This window comes from Ictidomys tridecemlineatus, chromosome 15 (assembly GCF_052094955.1).
Source record: "Ictidomys tridecemlineatus isolate mIctTri1 chromosome 15, mIctTri1.hap1, whole genome shotgun sequence".
In the NCBI taxonomy this organism is placed as follows: Eukaryota; Metazoa; Chordata; class Mammalia; order Rodentia; family Sciuridae; genus Ictidomys; species Ictidomys tridecemlineatus.
The window spans coordinates 39,210,273-39,231,403 of record NC_135491.1 but is presented as its reverse complement, the minus strand read 5'-3'; the positions used below and the strand labels follow the sequence as shown (position 1 = coordinate 39,231,403).

The 21,131-nt window shown below is 36.0% G+C and overlaps 1 protein-coding gene across 5 annotated transcripts in view; it reads left to right on the top strand.

Annotated features, from left to right (window-relative positions):
• Positions 1-21,131, top strand: part of Cdh8 (cadherin 8) — a 350,701-nt gene that overhangs the window by 167,907 nt on the left and 161,663 nt on the right. The gene's annotated exons all lie outside the window — the stretch shown is intronic.

Below are 21,131 nucleotides of genomic sequence, written 5' to 3'. Positions count from 1 at the left end.
CAGGGAGAGATGTGGCATTTATTTAAAAAGCACTAATTTGAGGATAGTAGTGAGAAAACACTTGTGGTCCATTCTAAGTCATTGAAGATGGAAAGTAAATAAAATGTAAGACAAGTGAATAATAAATGCTTAATTATCTAAGGAAATCAGGGTAAAATTTCAGGATGGTCCAAACTTTGCTCTAGGCAACCCAGAGTATGAAAAATCACCTGCTTAAAAATAAACTAACTTAATTCATTGACCTTTTTTTTGAAACTCAGACTATCTTTCTTCATTGGCTACAAATAACATTTGTCTCAGTGTAACCTGTATAAAAGAGCCGAGGAAAAAAATACTGCTTGGGAAAAAAAAAAATCCATGTAATGAATGGCTCTCTTTTAGAAAAATCAAGATAATACATGGAGTCTTCATGGAATGCCTTCACGGAATTGAGTCATTTTTAAACCTTCTGAGTCAAAGTGATAAATTGCAAACACACTGGGTGTCTTTTTAATCAGGATTGCATAGATTACCATTTCTCCTGCCAAGGGGACCAGCTAAAGAATTTGCTTAGTGCAGTTCTTTGAGAAGCAGTATTCAGATAAATTCAAGCAGACCCACAATGCTGAGCTATATATTGATAGTTGGGAATGTCTTCATATTTCACATTAATTGGCATTTGGTCACCGTTTATATTCTAAGTCATGTTTCAGGCACTAGGGGTGAAGAGTGCTGTGAATGATAAATACTGAACATATATTAAAATTATTAGATATAACTATAAAACATTATATGTTGTGTATCATATACAACACACACACACACATGTATGATCTTGGGGTCATGATATAGGGATGAAGGGGGTACCAACTAAGCAAAGTTGAATGGAGAGAGGAGACAGATACTTTCTAGAAGCTATACCTCTTGCCTTATTTAACAGATACCAGCATCTAATTATTTAGAAATAATAACTATGGAATGGTTGATGGTAACCAGGGAAGAAGAGCATGCCCAGAAGTTCTGCATAGGAATAGTTCACAAGCTCAGCGTGTCCTCTGAAGGTGGCTTGTGTGTCTCCTTCCTTCTTGCATCAGTGACATTGCATTCTTGGGAGTGGCACATAATTCTAAGAACTACCAAACCACCGTCGAACATGCCCTGTTCAGAACATCCAAGGGAAGCCAGTTGCTCTTTATTGGTTTACCTACTCTGTGCTGTTTATGCAACTTTCCCAGTAACTATGTAAAATGGGTGTTACAATCCTGCATCTTCACTTTGCATGAAAAGAAATAAAAGCACTAGGCTGATTAACTTCTAGGAAGTAAGTACAAGTTGGAGTTGGGCTTTCTGATCACATCTTTTTACTTTTAAACTCAGCTGTATTAAACTTCCCTTGTGCATATGCAGACAATTGTGAAGAAAGTAAGGGAAAAAAAAATAAATGGGTTTAGAATAAAAAAGAAAAAGGAAAGGAACAGAACAGGTGTGGTAAACATTTTGATGCTCTCATTTAAAATTAATGTTTATTTCCAATTAAGCAAATAGTTACTTATTAATTTCCTCCTCTCTCAGAGACAAAAAGATGTTTGAAATAGATATAGACCTGAAACTGTGCAGTTCATAGAATTAGAGTGATCATAAATAATTAGGATCATAAATATTTATGCTATAAGTGGATGTTTTCTTGTTTATTGCCCAAAGTGCTATGAGGAAAACATGTAAGGTAATGAAATAGATGGTTTATTTTTATTGTTATTCAAATAATAGAGTTGGATTTCGTGAAAAGAGAGTGGAAACATTAGTAGAATATTCTTGAAAAGTCAGAGTAATTGATTTAGATTAATTTGATGTGGAGGATTCAAGAGTTCGGTGTAGGGGAGCCCAAGATGGGTCTATTTGCAAACAAAAGTCAGTACCAGGACAATCAGTCGTCATCCTTCAAAATCTTTCCACTTACTACAGAACTCTGACTTTAAAGAAATCCTCAGCATAATACTGAAAATATACTGGAAATAATTTTCCCTTACGGTTAGAAAATTATGTGATTGTATCATGGCAGAAAAGAAATATTTCTACTTGTGCCTTTTAAATAAATCTTTATTTATAAAATAAACAGGTTTTTCAAACTCCTATTTACCTGCTGCTTTGTTAAGAATAAGCATAAAAGACTCAATTTTTTGAGTGGTCATGGCAGGGCCTAAGAACTCTGTGGCTATATAAATAAAACAAAGAAAAAACTAGAAAATATGATTTAAGCATTATGCTAGAGTCTCTGTACACTTTGTGATTATACGTAATTTATCTTTCAAAGTCTTATGTCTGATTATTTTATTATAAGCTAGGCCTTTTTTTCTTTCTTTTTTTTTTTTACTTTTATTTTATTCTATTTTATTTTTGTGCACTAGGGATTGAGCCCAGGGACACTTATCCACTGAGCCACATTCCCAACCTTTTTCTTATTTTGGTTCAGATAATCATTAAGTTGGTTAGGCCCTCACTAAGTTGCTGAGGTTGGCTTTGAACTTTTGTGTTCCTCCTGCCTTTGCCTCCTGAATTGCTGGAATTGCAGGGGTGCACCTCTGCACCCAGCTTAGGCAATTTTATGTGACCATGAAAACCATAAATTTGGAATTTAGTTTGCGATTTTAGCATTCACAGGTTTACAGAGTTGAAGTGGTTGGTATATATATGGAAGCACAGTTAAAATTGTGTGTGTGTGTGTGTGTGTGTGTGTGTGTTTGCATACGTATGTATCTATACACATATATACATAGAGGATTTCTTTACAGATATTTCCCTTGTATGGTAAACTTCTATTGTGTGTGACAGAACACTACTGGAGCCTTCCTTTCCATGCCATTAAGTACAATGTTGTTGCTATGGTATTATCTATCTTAGAAGCCACCTTTACACTCTGACACCTGGGATCTCTTAAAAATGGGAATAGAAATTGCCTAATTGTAATGAAACTGATTTTTAAAAGCATTATATTTGCATGATGGAACAACAAAAATTTCAGTTCTTTTTTTTCTTTTAATTTTTTTCCTCACTCATTGGAGTACAAATTAGCGATCCTGCACAAAGGCAGGAATAATAGAAGACACTGTGTTCCAGGCCTTGGACAGTAAAGTTCTAAAACATTTAGTAACTGAAAGGGCTAGGAAGGATTCTTGCTGGTCCTCAGTTCCTTCTTTGCAAATGAGGTCAAGGAAAGAAGCAGTCCCATAAAGTTCTCACAGGATTAACTTTGTCCTCTCTCTAAGATATCAATCGAAACATTAGAGTTAAGTTCTGATGCACTATCAAGGTAGCATTCTTAACAACATATTTTACTAACTTTAGAAAGTCATACATTTAAAAATCTTTCCCTTGTGGAGTTACTGTACAAAATGGTAAATAGGTATAGAGGAAATGTTTATAAATGTAGTATTGATTTTATGCCCTTTTTCACTATGTATTTCTGGAGTTGTCTTTCAATAGTTAGAAGGAAAAGATCTACCCCCTACCAGATTCTATTGTTCATCCACCAATTATATAAAATTGCAATAATTAAATATTAGTATCACTATAGAAAATCTATTCCAGTATTACATCACCTTCTATAGTGCTTAAAAGTAGACTTGGGGGAAAAATACATTTAAAAAAAATGGGACACTGTGTGTGTGTGTGTGTGTGTGTGTGTGTGTGTGTGTGTGTGAGCCCTCATGCACTGGGGATCAAACGAGGGCCTCATGCATGCTAGGCAATTGCTATACCACTGAGCCATATCCCCAACCGTGGGCCACATTGGAACTGAAAATTATTGATAACATAGACCACTGGTTTGAAAATAATTTGGATGGAAAGCGAGTTTGGATCCTGTTTTAATACACAAAATAAAACCACCCTTATTTTGTTGATGGAGCATCCCTTGAGTACAGGACCAGAGGGCTTGTATCTGGTGTTCGGACACAGGAGAAGCAGAGCAGGAAGTGGCATTTCTGAGCCATGCCTCACCCTGCTCACCCCCAGTAGATCCTGTTTCTGCATGTTTGCTGCACCAGTGTGGTTGTCGCATTGACAAAGAGCTGTCTTACCCACACTGACTGCCAACACCTATCTCTGAGTCAATTTGCCTCATTTTTCAATGCAACCATTTCAATAAATGTCAAAGTGCTGAATTTTCACATGTGCAAATATTTATATAAGAGTAAGAATAAGCACAACAGTAATTTGATCCTAAGATATTCAGAATGTTTCACAGGCTTAAATTAATGACACCACATAGCTCCCTGTTAAATAGGGCAGTGCCGGGTTGGACTCTTGAGCATTCTGGGGCCAGAGTTTTCCATCTCAAAGGTGAAGAGGTACAAAAAGTCAGCTCTAATCCTTCATGCATCTTTGGAAGACGTCTGCAGATAGCATTACTTGTGTTTATATGGAGTTTCTGCCTGAATTCATTTTGTGCTGCTGTAACAGAATACTGCAAACTAGCTAATTTATAATGAACAGAAATTTATTTGCTCACAGTTCAAGAGGCTGGGAAGTCCAAGATCAAGGCACTGGCATTAGTCAAGGGTCTTAACATTGCACATTAAGGCACCATTACCAGAAGGGCAAAGACGGACAAAAGCAAGAGACAAATGAGGGGTTGAATTTGTCACTTTAAAAGAAACCTACTCCTGCATTAACGGCATTAATCCATTCATAGGGACAAAGTTCTTATAGCCAAATCATCTCTTAAAAGTTGCCCTCTTAATAATGTTGCAGTGGCAATTAAATTTCAACACAAGTTTTGGAAGGGACAAACAGCCAAACCATACAAATTTCTTGTAAGTTCATAGAGGAAAAATATATTTATTAAAGCTTAGAGTCACTGAACATATTAAAATTCACTGAAAGACTATTACTTACAAAGTACTGTTCTAGGGGCTGAGTCAACTTCAATGCAGAAGAAAAGTCAATTTGTTTTTTTTATGTCTTTGCTCCTAGTGGAATGCATATAGGCAGAGGCTTTGATGGTTGGGTGAGAGAGAATAGAAGTGTCAACAGAGAGTGGTTGCTATTTTGCAAAGGCTGTTCAGGGAAGCCTCACTAGTAATTTGACATTGGAGAAAAAATATTATAGTGCTGGTTGTACAAATGAAGAGAGGATTAGAGAGATAAAGTAACTTGCTCATGGTCACACTGTCTATGATGTGCATCTGGGGTACTTTAGGTGCTGAGATTCTTACTTTAGGACTACCCTTTTATGACATGGAATGATGGAAATACCTTATATTTGGTAGGGTGGTATTTATCAAAATGCTCAGGATAGCAAGCAAGGTGTTAGTCATATATTTTGGAGTGGGAAGGTTTTGAGAAAGGTAGTTTTATAGTAAAAATGATGCTTAAAGCCGCAGAGACCAAATTTCAACAGAGTGGAGAAGTCAAAGTAGATTCAAACATACACCCAAAAGAACCTGAAGAAAGAAAATTTGGCCTGATGGATGTTATAAGAGAATGATGCACAACATAATAGCTATGTTTCAAATAGAAAAGCATTAATTAGCAGCTGTTGAATTTGTATTGGGGTGTTTTCTTCATTGTTTGGACCAGAGACCTGTGCCCTATTTATCTTTGCACCTTGAACCCTTAGTGCAGAACTTATCTCCTTGGAGATACACTCTCAAAGACCATCACTTTGAATGACATTATCCAACTTTATACAATGATGAAGAACTAAGGGGGTGGAAGGTAACTTCACTTCTCTTTCCCTGCTGTGGGTGTCTAAAAAATTAGAGCTAAGTTTAGAGTCTTCTGACAAGGTTAGCACAGTATGAAAAATCACAAAGGAAAAAACAAAGGTTGATTTATTTATCAGTTTCCTGATTCTCTTCCATAGTTTTTCTTTGGATATTAAAGCTCACCTGTACTAGAAATGAACCCCTAGAATGTCTTTGTCATATCATTTGCATACATAAAGACCAGGAGGCTTATGGAATTTTATTTTCCTCTAAATATATAAAACAATAACAAAACTAATTTCACACTTTGAGAACATCAAATGATCAAACAAGCAGCTATGGGAAGAATGATTGATAGGTTTAGAAACAATCAATGGCTTCCCCTTGTTTTTTATCCCTTTGGGGCAACATTTGGCAATAATTTCTAGCAAAAGAGAAAGAACAATAAAACCAGTTAAAGATCTTGGTAATCATCAGTGCAATTGGCCTCTATCTATGGCACAATGTATTTTGATGTGCTCTGTGAGCTCTCAGGAAATGCACATTTTAAGTAAGGATAGATAAGGAAGCACTATTGCTCAGTGAGAATGCTCTTGGATTTGGAGTTGGAAAACTCTGGATTCCAATATCACTTACCAGCAGTGTGACTGAGTAATTTGTTATGTTGTACCTCAAAGACGTAGGAAATATATATATTTCATGCACCCTCATTCCCATTTCCCTGATTCAATCCCTTAATGATCTTAAAGACAAAAATGTTAGCGTTCTTCATGTAACAAGTTAGTGAAATTCTGATAGCAGGTTAAGTGATTTATGTAACATCACCCAAAGCAGAAATGTCATTTGGAGACACATTTATGCCTTGATCTCAATCCATGCTTGCTTTCTCTGTATCACATGACTTTCCTCATATGTTTTACACTCATCTGCACATATGGATGTTAAGTCTTTGATGGTATTTTATTTGGCATTACATTATATAAAAGATCATGAGCCAAGTGGTGACTGAAAATTTCTCAGAAATCATCAGTAGTTTGCATTCTTTATCTTCTTTTTTTTTGGGGGGGGTGGTATGAGGGATTGAACCAAGGGGTGCTTAAACACTGAGCCACATCTCCAACCCATTTTGTATTTTATTTAGAGACAGGGTCTTGATGACTTGCTTAGGGCCTTGCTAAGTTACTGAGGCTGGCTTTGAATTCACAATGCTCTTATCTCAGCATCCCAAGCCTCTAGGAATACAGGTATCCACCACTGCACCCGGCACAGTCTTTATATTCTGAGGGCAAAACCAAAAAGCCTAAATATATAAACCTGAGACTATGGTACACAGCTCAGAGTGGGAAGGAACCTGTCTCCCACCTACTGTGGATATCAGTGCTGTGGGTTATCAGAGCCCCTAGCCATGCCCTATACACAACAAGTAGGAGGTAGTTAGTGAATATCTGCTGAATTGAGTTGAAGGACACAGACATTTAGAGACTGACTGAACTCCATTCGCTCGTATGTTCACATACCAAATATGTATTCCCAAAACACGTGTCTTCATTTAGATTTGTTGTGACAAAGGCATTCAAAGGAGTGTAAGCCACAATAGCAAAAGAAGGAGAGAATGGAGAGTGAGAAAAGGCTGATAAAAATCAGGATGCCAAAAGCAAGGGAAAAATCATATATATTTTAAAAATCCAGAGACAATGTTAAAATGTACATATTTATTATAGTATTTAAAATTTAATACAAAGAACAAAAAGCATAAGACATCCAATGCATTTGAAGAAGCCATGCTCTGAGGAAGTTTGATAACTGTCATAAAGGGAACAAGGTATCTATAAAAACCTGCTCTTCCTAAGGCTCTGTATGGCAACTCTATTAACTAGAACATCTCCTTCACTTTCCATTCTAACTGGTTTTGCCTCTGGCTTGCCTTCTAGGGAGGTCAGACTGGGCCTCTCTTGTTTATGCTGGCCTAATTATTTCAGTCCTGAAGGAACGCAGGGATCCATCCCCCTAAGCTTGCCTCTCTGTCACAGGGCATAATCATAACTTGGATCACAACATCCACAAAAGGTCTGGGCTAATCATAATAAAAATGTGCTTTATGGACATGAGCATCACTGATAATTACTGACTCTTGTAGACTCCGTGTATCATCTCAAAGTTTGAATACTGGGTAACTCGCACTCTGTTCTATAAATGTCAAGGTTGCAGTCCAGGTAATCCATAAGGATGGAGCCTGGCTTCATAGGTGCTTGGTAAACACTTGTGCAATCACAGACTCAGACCTTGTCCATGATTTACATACAGATTCTTCCCTTTTTATTAATGTATAAAACAGATTTCAGATGTTTTCTTTTATTTAAATTTTTGTGCCATGGACCTCTTAGTTCTAGAGGGTGATGGAGACATAAAGGTATGGAGAACACGAGTGCAAATAATTTTTCAGAAAATAAAAATAAAAAGAAAAAGAAAAAAAAGTACAATTACTGGGAATGTTGATTATAAACAAGAGAGTTGTTCCAATAAGCCGGTGACATGTCTTGCAGACACCAGTCTGACAAAGTGGGACTCAAGTAGCAGCACTGTCTGAGAGGAGATTTGATGGGAGGAAGAGGAGGAGGAGGAGGAGGAGGAGGAGGAGGAGGAGGAGGAGGAGGAGGAGGAGGCGGCAAATTCTATTTTGAGAGAAAATGTGAAGGAAAGGAGGGAAGTCACAGTGCTGGAAAGAAAGAGATCCCTGCACCCCAAAGAAGACTGTAGGAGGATTTTAAAAACAGAATTTGTAGAATGGAACAAAAGGGTGGAGGAGGAAATTGGACCATAGGGAACAAAAGGAGTGTGAGGAGATTATCCTGGGTTACTCATGAATATACAGATTCCTGGAATTACTGTAAAAGAATCAAGTTGTTAGAATTTGAAGCGGCTCTTGCATGAGACTCCTCTCAGTACCTGAACACCTTTCACTTTTGTGTGTATCAATGTTTTATAAACCTCTTTGGCTGACAAGGGAAAAGCCAGTAGAAACAGCAGAGGAATAGGTAGCTGCAGATCATTTCTCCTTAGCTCATTCTGGTTCCTGATTCTTACCAAAGAGAACTTGGTGAGTCATCTGCATACCTGGTTTCCATTGTGGCAGCTGCCACAATGAAAGGAAGACTCTGCCTTCTAGTAAGTAGTTGAAGTAACTGTGCCCTCTGCCCTGTTTTAAGGCAGTGGAAGCAATTGTTAGCCTTTATTGCTACAGCCTTATCTACTACATGTGGCCTTAGGAGTCTTGTCATTGTCACAGTACTGATAGGCTAATTACTGTTATTTAAATTATTAGACATTTCACCCTCATAACCTCTGTTAATGATCATCTTTAAAAATCTATAGGGCAAAAACTATCTTCATGTAACAGAAGAGGAATCAGGCCCTCGGAGATGTTAAGAAAATTTCCCATATGACTTAATAGCACCTGGAAGTGAAAAAGCAAGAAATCAAATCCAATGTGTGGTATGAAATCTGGGCTCTTAAAAACCATGTCCTACTTATGTGTATTGGCAGGCTATGATCAATATAACATGGCATGTCTGATTGATATCTAGGGCCAGCAAGTTCCTCTGAAGCATGAGAAATATGAGGACCATTTTAATGACTGGAGACAAAACCAATTTGAAAATTTGTTTTGAGGATGTTTTATAGTCTGTTAGTATAAATAGTACTATGTTAGGGACTATTTCATGTAATCTCAGGTGGGTGTTTCTATTTACAATTTATAGATGAAACAAAATTTTAAGAGTTGAAAATAACCACCGAACTTTATTTAGACTCAGTTTTCAATTCTGGCTCCATTTCTTAGTAGGCGAATCCAGAGCACAGGCTTTATCTCATCGACAACCCTCCTGTTCTTATCTGCTTACGCTGTGAATTGCTAAGAGAAAGCATCCAATTTCATAGCAACTTTCACTCTGCTTTTCTGAACCATCCATTCTTACACGTATAATTAGTTATTGGAATTATGGCTTCAGGAAAGAATAGTGCCATCATGTTCTTCGCAAAAATAATTCTACTTGATTGAGGAGTCCCTGGGAGTGTTTTCATTTAGGGGAAAAGAAATTTCACCTTAATTCTAAATAGGAATAATTACAAGTATTTCAATGTAACTCAAAATTGGCAATTTAAGTTGCATCAGTTATTGGCTAGCCATGTGTTGATACTGGAAACACTGGCTACTGTGCAGAATTATCAAACAGGGGAATCCAAGAGCGACGATAGGAAAAATGCCATATGCTAAAGCCATCATGTACTTTGTATGTAAAAGTAAAGAGATGGAGAATGATTGTTAATTCATTTGCAAGATTTCGTATGTTATTCCATATGGATTTGGATACAGACATGTCTGTGATCTACACCGTGTGATAATTAAGAACAGTTTTTTTTTTCTTTTCGTATAAGGACATAACTCTTTATGAAGCAGAAAAATCTATGTGTAAGGAAGCAATTTCTACACTTTGAATGATCCTCAGTGGTCTGATTTAAACCTTTCAAGTTTGCTATCCTCTAGCAGAAAAATGTTCAAATATCAATGATCCAGGCCACATAGAGGTTAATGGACAAAACCTATATGAAGAAAGTTATCCATCAGACTCATCAAGATGCTGTGATAGCATGGAAGGAGATTGTTGGACAAGCAACTTACTAAGCATTCTGTGGAGATTTTTTTTTTTTAGCAAAAGTGTATATTATTTTGTTAATATTTCATAAGCACAATTTTAGAGACAGATTTGAATCCTCCTTCTGCCGCAGTCTATGGCACTTTCTCCAAGACCCTTTTCACTGCGAGACCATGATCCAAACCCTAATCTCTATGTGATGATACATTCTCAAACTCTGGAAAAGGATTTAAGCTTTCCTATCACCTAGTGTAGAGGGATTTGGATGTCATAACTATACATTTACCTAGAGAAATAAATAACGGTGGGACTTAAAAAATAACAAGAATAGAGCATCATTCATCGGTGAAGCATATATATCAAGGTAATTGATTTTTCAAGAATTCATCCACAAGTAATAAAGTACATGAAATATTGCTAGGATGCATAGCCCATCAGTGCTCCCCCTTTTTCAAGGACTCCTGAGGATATGTGAAATATTAGAGCCCTGAACCTTGAATTTATACTGACATATTTAATTAATAACTCACCTGTAAATTATGAAATGGGTAAAATATCTAGAGAAACAATGGAACCTGAAGGTTAGTCTACAAAACACACTCTCCTCCCTGGCATTCACTGGAGTGTTGCACTGAGTTTTCTCTAGCCAACTTATAACCTTAGGATGTCACTCTCAGGTTGTTATGGAATGGAACAACCCTACATCCTTGAGGCCAGTAGACTTGGGGTCAAATCATGATATCCCCTCTTCCATTGTGTGACTCTTTGACCTTGTACTACTATCTAAGTATCTCTGGCTCTCAGAGACAAATATATATATATATATATATATATATATATATATATATTAATATTAATCAAGTTCTTTCATACTTAAAAATTGAGTCCTCAATGCAGCTCAAAAGGCTTCAAACACCATTTTTTTTACCTGCTTTGTCTTCTTTCTTTTTTTATTCCCTCCTACTTTCTCTCTTCTGTTTGCAATATTTTCATTCTTCCTACAGACTGTAGGATAATTGCTGTGATGATTTAGATGAGGTATCCCCATAAAACTCATGTGTGAGACAATGTAAAAATGCTCAGAGGTGAAATGATTAAATCATTAGAAAATTAACCTAATCTTTGAGCTGGTCCAGTAAAATGGAATAACTGGGTGGCAACTGTAGACAGGTAGGATGTGCCTAGAGGCAGTCAGTCACTGAAGGCGTGCCTTTGAGGCTCATACTTTGTCCCTCTGAGCACAGCTTTCTCTGTTTCCTGTTGCCATATTTTGAGCTCCATTCCTCTCCCACACTTCTGCCATGTTGTTCTGCCTCACTCTGGGCCCAGAGCAATGGAGCAGGCTGACCACGGACTGACCATGAGCCAAATAAACTTTTTCTTGTCTACATTGTTCTTGTCAGGTCTTTTGGTTGCAGTGATTAAAAAAAAAAAAAAAAAAAAAAAAAAAGAAAAGAAAAGAAAAGAAAAACCCAGATAAAACATGTAGTGTGTGTCAGAGATTTTGTTAGAGTCTGAGCATACAAGGGTGAATAAGATGTTATTTCTGTAAACAACAATTTACTATCAGCTGTGGTTGAAATAGTAAGAGAGTTGGTGAAAAGGAGAAGAAACATAAAATAAAATGCTTTAAGGAGGTTTTTAGAAAAGATGTGTAGATCAAAATGAAGAGGGTAACTCGCTCTCTGTGGCAAGACTTCCTAGCTGAGTATCAGAGCTGGTCAGATAGGAAAAATGAAGTTTTAGGAGGAAAATATATAGGTACACAGAAAGAGTGATGTAGGCTGCATTACCACATAAAATTGAAGAGGCACCAAAGAATGTGGAAAGTTGAAAGAAAGGACAGTGCTTGGAGAACTGAAGCCATGTGCTGTGCAGAGAGAGGCAGTAAAAGGTGTTTGGAATAAATCATATAGATATTTCAATGCAAAAGACATACCTGTTTGTTTCCTGATAAACACTAGAGGTATTACCTTTTTGGAGTTGGCAAGGGATATTCATCTCTTATAATATATTAATGATTTCAATTTTTAAAAGAGCATACACTTAGAAAAAATACCTAAATTTTACTTTTTATATGTATGTATGTGTGTATATTTACAAAACTTAAGTACAAAAGCATGTGAAGTTGCACATATGTGTACTTATGCACATGTGTATCTATGCATAATCCTAAGTAAACACTATTAATAGTGTCAAAGTGGCCATATTACCAAAAACAATAAACATATTCATTGGGATCCCCATAAAAATATCAATGACATTCTTCATAGAGCTAGAAAAAAATTTTTTAACATTTATATGGAAGAATAAATGACCCATAATAGTCAAAGCAATGCTGAGCAATGAGAATGATGCTACTTGTATCACAATACTCAATCTCAAATGATATGACTGAGCAATAGTAATAAAAACAGTATGGTAATAGCATCAAAACAGACATAAAAATCAATGTAGTAGAATAGAAGAAATAGAGATGAATCCACACAGAGACAATCACCCGATCTTTGCCAAAGCTACCAGAAACATACATTGGAGAAAAGGTAGCATTTTTAATAATTGGTGTTTCGAAAACTGGACATCCCTATGTATAAAAATTAAACTAGATCCCTATCTCTCACCTGGCACAAATCAACTCAGAGAGGATCAAAGACCTAGGAATTAGGTCAGAAACACTGCAACTGTAGAAGAAACCACAGGGTCAACACTTTAACATATTGGCTCAGGAACTGACTTCCTTAATGAGACACCTAAAGCTCAAAAAATAAAACCAAGAATCAATAAGTGGGATGTCATCAAATTAAAAAGCTTCTGCACAGCAAAGGAAATAATTACAAACATGATGAGAGCCTAAGAATTGGAGAAAATCCTTGTCAGGTCAAAAAGAATGAAATTATGTCATTTTCTAGTTAAATTGACAAAACTAGAAAATATCATGCTGAGTAAAACAAATCAACCATAGAACCCATCAAATATTAAATATTCTCTCTTATATTCAGAAACTCAGAAAGACATTTTAAAAGGTGGTTGAAGGAATCCCATAGAAAAAGAAGGGAGAACAATGTAGTAGAGGTAAGGGAAATAGAGGGAGGGAGGAGAGATGAGAAATGGAATGAAGTTAACCAAACTTTGTCATGTGCAAGTATGAACACATCACAATGAATCCCACTTTAACATAAACTATAATGCACCAATTAAGAAATGAAAGAACAAAACTATGTGTGAATTCACACCTATGTGTATGCTTATGCATATAATTACAAGCACAAATTAAAGTATATATATATATATATATATATATATATATATATATATATATTTACATATATTTATATGTATGCATAGTATGTACATAATGTATAAAGTAAAACATTTTGCCTTTTATCATTTTATAACACCTACCTTAGACTCTTTTTGGCAATTTATAAAATTTTATATGTGAGATTGGTGAGCCTATGGAGTTTGGTGACATGCCCATGATCACGTGATTGATAATACTCATACTAAAGTAACTTCTCCTCTAATTCAAGAATCTCTTCTCTAACACATACAGATTTGTGCTTCCCCTAAGACAGCACTAGGAAATGTGGAGGCAGGGGAACTCTAGTGCCTCCTGAAAAATATATCAAGCTACATTTGTGATAATTTCCTTTCAAAATTTACATGCACACAACAGAATCAACATGACATAGATTATCTCTAAAGATAATTCAAAAACTATTATAATGTGAACATTTTTAGGTAGGTAGCTAAAGAATCTTTATAACATAGTTTTTAATGCTTAGCTTAATACAGCATACCTTTGATCTCTCTAGACTTCACCACTAATATCATACTTCTTTATTAATATTTAAATTATATTTTAACATAATAACTTAAAAAATAATAATAGATGAAAAATAAACATTGGAATCTAAAAATTCAGCTGGACATGGTGGCACAGGCCTAGGATCCCTGCGACTCGGAATGGTGAGGCAGGAGGATTGCAAGTTCAAGGCCAGCCTCAGCAAATGAGCAAGACCTTGTCAAAATAAAAAAATAAATAAATAAAAAGGGCTGGAAATGTGACTCCATGATAGAATGCTTACCTACCTTATCCAAAGTCCTGGGTTCAATCTCTAGCACAGAAAAAGGTAGTAATAATTAAATCTAAAATTTGAAGACCCAGGAGAAAGAAAAATACATGATTCTCTTAGAGTAAGTTCTTCGTTTTAAAAATATTGAGTCAAAATATATAAATGAGCTTTTGGCTCCCGATTCATTTTTTCAATTGAATTCCTAATAATGTTATAATTTACATAGACACCAGGTGTGTAAAGTATTTCTCAGTATCCCATAGGAGATTGATTCTCAAACTCCTCACAGATCCCCAAATCTACACATGCTCAAGTCCCTTCTATAGAATGGCATGGCCTTTGCATATAACCTATGCACATGTTCTCATATACATTAAATCAACTCTAGATTATTTATAAATCCCAACATAATGCAAATGGTATGCAAATATTTCTCATACTGTATTGTTTAGGGAACATTGACAAGAAAAAATATCTACATGTTCATTAGAGACTCAATTATTTCTTAAAATATTTTTGATACAGAGTTGGTTGCATCCACAGAGGCAAAACAAGGCAACACACAGGGACATCTAAATAAGACATAGTTTCTCCAAAAATAGGGCATTTTATCTTTATGTAATTATCTACCTTTCTATCATCTATCTACCTATCTATCTATCTATCTATCTATCTATCTATCTATCTATCTATCATTTATCTCCCTAGTCTACCTGTCTAATTTATAAGCTAGTAGTCACAAAGAAATGTGGATGCAGTTTTTAGCAATGTGGAGGTTGATTCGTTTTCTGATGTGTTTGTCTAAACATGCACTTTCTTCCTGCGTGACACACCTGTGCAGGTTGCCATTTCTGTGAAGCTGTTTAGTGGGATGGTGGGCACGAGCTGATGAATCTCTGGTTGAGTGTCTTTTACACTTCCTAACTGGTAGCATGTGGAACACATCACAGAGCCAGTAGAAAGTATGGGTGCAGTATAGGAACTCCCAAAGAACTCATCTTTTGTGAATTCCTAATCACTTAACCTCATAAGTGAAAGACCCTTTTATCACGGATAGTAAGATAACAATTGCACACTGAATTAGCAAGGGTTTCTGGGGATAACAAAGCTAGTGGTTTCATAACTGGGATAATGTGCTCAACAAGACTTATTCAAAAGAGGAGTCTAGCACAGCATTTTATATCAACTGCAATTTTGAACAGCACAATCTGGGAGACCCGCGATGAGTGAATTACAGTAATCAGCCTTCAAAATGACAAAAGAGTTAATCAGCATCTCCTTGCCTTTCTCGTGAAGCCTCTCAATCTGGTGATATCACAGAAATTATAAAAAGAAGTCTTCGTGACGGATACAAAATGCTTCTCAAATGATAGCACCAAAGACAATGGGAAGGGGGAGGAAAACATAAAAGTTTTAAATTTTCGAGATGACTGAAACTGTATTCTAATCAAAAGTGTTCCCTGGATAATGAGAACAAGGAAGAGCTGTTCAGCATCAGGAAGAACTTAGGCCAGTCTAGGGTTTATATTCTTAAACTTTTGCACCAAGGAATTCTCCGATGGTCTGAATAAAGGGAAGATAAACTTCTGTCTTTTAAATCCTGGAGAATCGGAGCACACTGATCTATTCACAGCAAGGTAGTAAATGAAGGCTTCAGAGCAAGATCTTTTACTTTGTAATACTCCTACCTCCAAGTCCTTACCCTTCTACCTGTACTCCCCAGAGCCAGGATCAAATCTTTGTTGAATTATATTTATGTGAAAATGAAGAATTCTCATTAATTGTTAGATTAGATTAGATTTTTCCAGATGGCATCCCAGGGAAATTCTCTGAAGTATAGATATTTTGTTCCCTCTTTCAAATTTTCTATGCAGTTAATACTGCAAAGAATCTAGCAAGGCTAACTTGGATCCTTCCTAATACCCTTTTCAAAAATGCAAAATGTTTGGGTCCTTCATTTTCAAGAAAAAAGCGTGTCCCGGGGATGTTCTGTGACTTAGCCCCAATGCCGAATAGTTATGAGAAAGTCTAAATCTCAACCCTAGAACCAATGCTGAATTGGAAATTTATAAAAATTAAGAAAGGAAGGTATAATAAGGTGAAATTAATTGTATCAACTCAAAGTTGTACTTGAATTTCCATGGCTTAAAAGAAGATCTAAGTTGATTTTGTATATTATGATATGAGGTTATCGTGACATTGTGACATCAAAGTATTTTGTACTGAGAGCCGCCATGTTATTTATCATGTTATTTAGGTTATTTATCAAATATGTACATATTTGATATGAGGGAATTTCCCTGATTGTCCCAGGGGAGGAGGAACAGTCATCATAAGCTGGTTAAAAAGCTGAAAGCCCTACTTTATTGTCACGTTCATGTAATGGACATACCACATGTGAGCTCATGAACTTGTTGCCTGGCATTGAAAGTGTGTGACTGTCAGCGTGCAGAGGGCCACGAACTCTGCTGCTGCTAGTCTACCACTATGAAAAAGAGAAATGTTTTCCAGGTCTTTGGCAATGGAAATTTATTAAAACTAGAATGTTCAAAAGGTGTTTTTAAATTGTTTATCTGGCAAAGAAGCAATAGGAATCTCCTATCTGCCTGCTTAAAATCAAAGTCAGAAATGGATAAGAAATGCCCTTTAATTGAAGATTCAAGTCACTGTTTAGTATTCATAGGTCAAAATTTTGGACTTCTCAAATCCAAGAGGAAACAGAGTCTGTCCTAATTACCATATTTTCTGCTCTGTCTTAGGCAGTTTAAATATCAACAATGATTTTAACAACAGGGAAGTTCTCCCTCTTGTCCATAAACAGCTTAAAGCTACTAACGTGGGAACCAAAGCAGAGGAGAAGAAATAGAGTTTTAATGCAAATTTAATCTTCTGTTTTATGAGGTTATCAATGTTTTGTAATATCTAGAAGGTGAAATGATCTGCCTTTTGAATAGGACTAAAAATATCAATGAATGTGTGTAGTTAAGACAACACACACACACACACACACACACACACACACACACACAAGATCAAGTGTGCTTGTGTTTTTTCTTATCCTGCCTTCATAGTCAAGGTAGCTGAAAAACAAAGAAAAGTTCCAGAAATTCTGTCTTAGATTTTGTAATGAGTTACTGTTGTAGGGTTGAGGCCAGAGACAGTGGGCTCATGCTGTTCATTACACAGTCTGAACTGAGGCCAATTAAGTATGCTGCATGTGCTAAAGAATGCCCACAGAAACTCCCTGCTTACCTTTGCTATCAGGAAACCTACGCCAATGTTGTAGCAAGGAAGAGCTATGAAGAATCCTAGATGTACAGCATCCTAGCTGGGTCATCATGAACAACTCATTTAACTTAGTAAGCATTATTCCCATTGTACCAGTAAGGAAACACATACCAGCCCTGCTCCTCAAGAGCTAGCCTCTGCACCACAAGACATTGTGACAACAAAGGATTTTGTACTGAAGGCTGCCATGTTGTCAACATGCTTGATATTTGGATAAAGCACCAGTGTCCTAAACATGTCTTTTGAGGCCCTTCCTGAAATGGCTTGATTAAAGAGAATTTAACAAAAGACTGATGACAAAGGCATGACCTGGCTAGTAAAGACTGTCAAAGAGGCATCCCAAAGCCTACAACAGAGGCAACATCATCACTCTTAGGAAGTAAGGAGCAAGAAAATGAGAAACCTATAACAATATAGTCAAATAACATCGAGAGTGGCCAAGCATGGGAAAAATGTTTTAGAAGGGTCTGGAACTTTTCCCTCCTTCAGTCTTAATCTCCTAGGATATTCTAGGACTGTTGTAACCCCAAAGAGATTTAGAAAGTAGGAGATTTCCTTGAAGCAATTTTTTAAGCTTACCCTTTCATGATGAGTAAGTAGAGAGGAAAGATGGGGGATATGGAAGAAAAACTGGAGTATACAGCAAACATCGTCTAGATAAATATTAATAATTCTGATAGGAACAGGAAAAGGGGGAAGGAAATACCATGTTTGAAATACCATGCTATCTGTCAAGAACTTTGATGGAATTCACTTACAGAATTTTAGAATGCCTACCATGAAAATCTGGCTATTATCATCATTAGACAGGCTGCAGTAGAGAGTCCCGATGGGTCTCCTAAATCTTTTTCATGGTCACAAAGCTACTAAGTGTGAGAATAAGAAAACATGTTTGCTTAACTTCAATTATATAGGAACCTTGATAAGGGATTCAAATTTGTTAACACAGATGAAACTTGGGTGGCATGCAACTGTGCATCTCAAGGATGGAGAGCACAAGGAATTCTATACCTGGCAGAGACTCAGGAAGCATTTCTTCTCCTATTTGATAAGCCGAACCCTCCACTGAAATACCTCACTCCCATTCTGATAGAACTCATTAACACTAACTGAGGTGTGCTCTTTTGAACTGAGCCATAAAACTATTTCAACCCCAGGTTTCTGAAAAACATCACCAATGAACATGTGTTTTTAGCCTTTGTATCTATCTGTCTATCTATTTATATATCTATATCTATATACACAAATGATGAGAAAAATATATCTTAATCTTCTCTGACTCTGAGAGGTTGCAGGCATTTTTCTACTCAAATAACCTGAAAGGCCTTATGGATGCACCTGAACCTCTTAATTTTATTGAAAAATATTGCTACCTTCCTTGGACAATTATATGATTTTCCTATAATTTTTAGAAGTTCCATGTCCAGTTCCAATGTCCAAAGTATGGCTTCAATTTGTGATGACCTTAGGATAGAGTACGATGTAAACTTTATCATCATTCATGAAAAGTATGTTAAGGAGTAAAACTAAAATTGGGTCAATAATCAATATATCCTGGGTTAAGAAAATACATACCCACAGCAGAATAGTTACCTTGGCGTCTCAGCATATTAATCATGAGTTTTTGTTGTCATTGTGGTTTTTTTTCTTGTTTATTTTCCATTCAAAAAAGCCTTACCGTCCCTTAAGTCTGAAATGTTGGCTATATTTCTACTTTCACTATTTTTGTTTTGTTTTTAACCAAAAAGGTACCCTCTCTTAATTGTATTATGATATGATCAAATCCTGAAACAAATAATTACATTAAAAGATATTATTATATAACTTTAAATGTTTCCAAATAAACAGGGGTATCAAACTGAGTGCTGTCTGAAAGGTGAATCCCCATAGGAAATTGGCACCAAGGTCTAATAAAGCAATAAGAACTCACAGCTCTTCCTAGAGCCTGCTCAGGAATTGGAGGGATTAGATTTCCCTGACCATTCTTGCACCTTGCTTGCTGCTCAGATGATTCAGGGACTTGAGCTCCATGAAAATCTCTTACAAACTAATAATTTAATTATAGCATACATGTCCAAAGCACGTGGGGCAGGCACACACACACACACACACACACACACACACACACACACACAGATAGTAATTGCAACTTCAGAATTTGCCAAGAAAGTGCCTTATCTTCAATTTGAATTGAACATTTATGGTGTCCTAGGACTAGTGTAAGTGGAAGGGATTATCTTTAATTTTGATAGCTTTCTTTCACTTGAGCCAGAGATGTAATATACATTTATTTGATAGAAATATTCTGGGCTAGTCATAATATTTTTTATCATGGACACTTAATAACAGGGATTGGCACCTTATGACCCAAAGTTAAGTTAGAATGTAGAAAATAGAAAACTATAGTAGCATGATAATATATCTTATAGGTTTCCAAAATGGGAAAAATAAAATGTCCATCAATGTGGGAATGGGGAAATGCTTAAGTCAGTTGTAGCATATTCATATAATGAAAAATTGTGCAGCTGTTAAGAAATACTGATGTGCACTACTATATACTGGCAAGCAAGTTTCTCAAAAACATCCATCGTTAGGAATAAACAGCTTCAGGAAGATATCTGATCATGCTCACATTTGAGGTTAAATGTTTCTATGCACATATGCACATTTGTGTTGTGTATGTACTTAATGGCTTTGTGATTATGCATAACAGAATGTCAGCAATATTTTCAATGAAAAAAGGTGTAGTGGTTGGGAGAGAGCTAAATAAAGGTATTCAAAATAACTTCAGGATTATATAAGCAAATTTAAAATCTTTAACCTGAATATTAAATAACTAGTGAAACAGACCCACAGGAAGCCTGACATGGACAATTTTATCATATCTTGGTGATTTTGTTTTACTTGCGTTTCTGTTTCCTACAACTTCCTACGTTTTGCAATATTTTAACTTTATAGTAGAAGAGACAATTAAGCCATTAAAACATAAATGTAATTCAACAGTACCTTAACATTTAGAAACTTGAGTAGATTAGTTCTGATTGGTGTTTTATGCATCTGAGTTGATTCTAGTAATGCTTTTATTTCTTTCATCTTTCTAATGTATTTGTAGCTTCAGAATAATTTATCTTTGATGGTAGAACCTTTAAGCTATTTGTCTATTCACTCATCTTGTAGGGGAATTGGGGGGTCTATGATAAATTATAGGATTCTTTCACTTCCAGGGTTTTCTTGGGTGGAAAGAGGCTCCATTATGATTTATAATTTCATTTGTTAGGCAGTTTCCTTTCTAATGTATATTTTCACAAGTTCTTTGTATGGGCTTTCTCAAGTTATCTAGAGACATTTCTAACTGCAATCTTTCTCAGTGTTGCTTTCACAGATAGAGACCAGTTAAATGTCAACAGAAATGGAAAATATCTGAGTGGGTG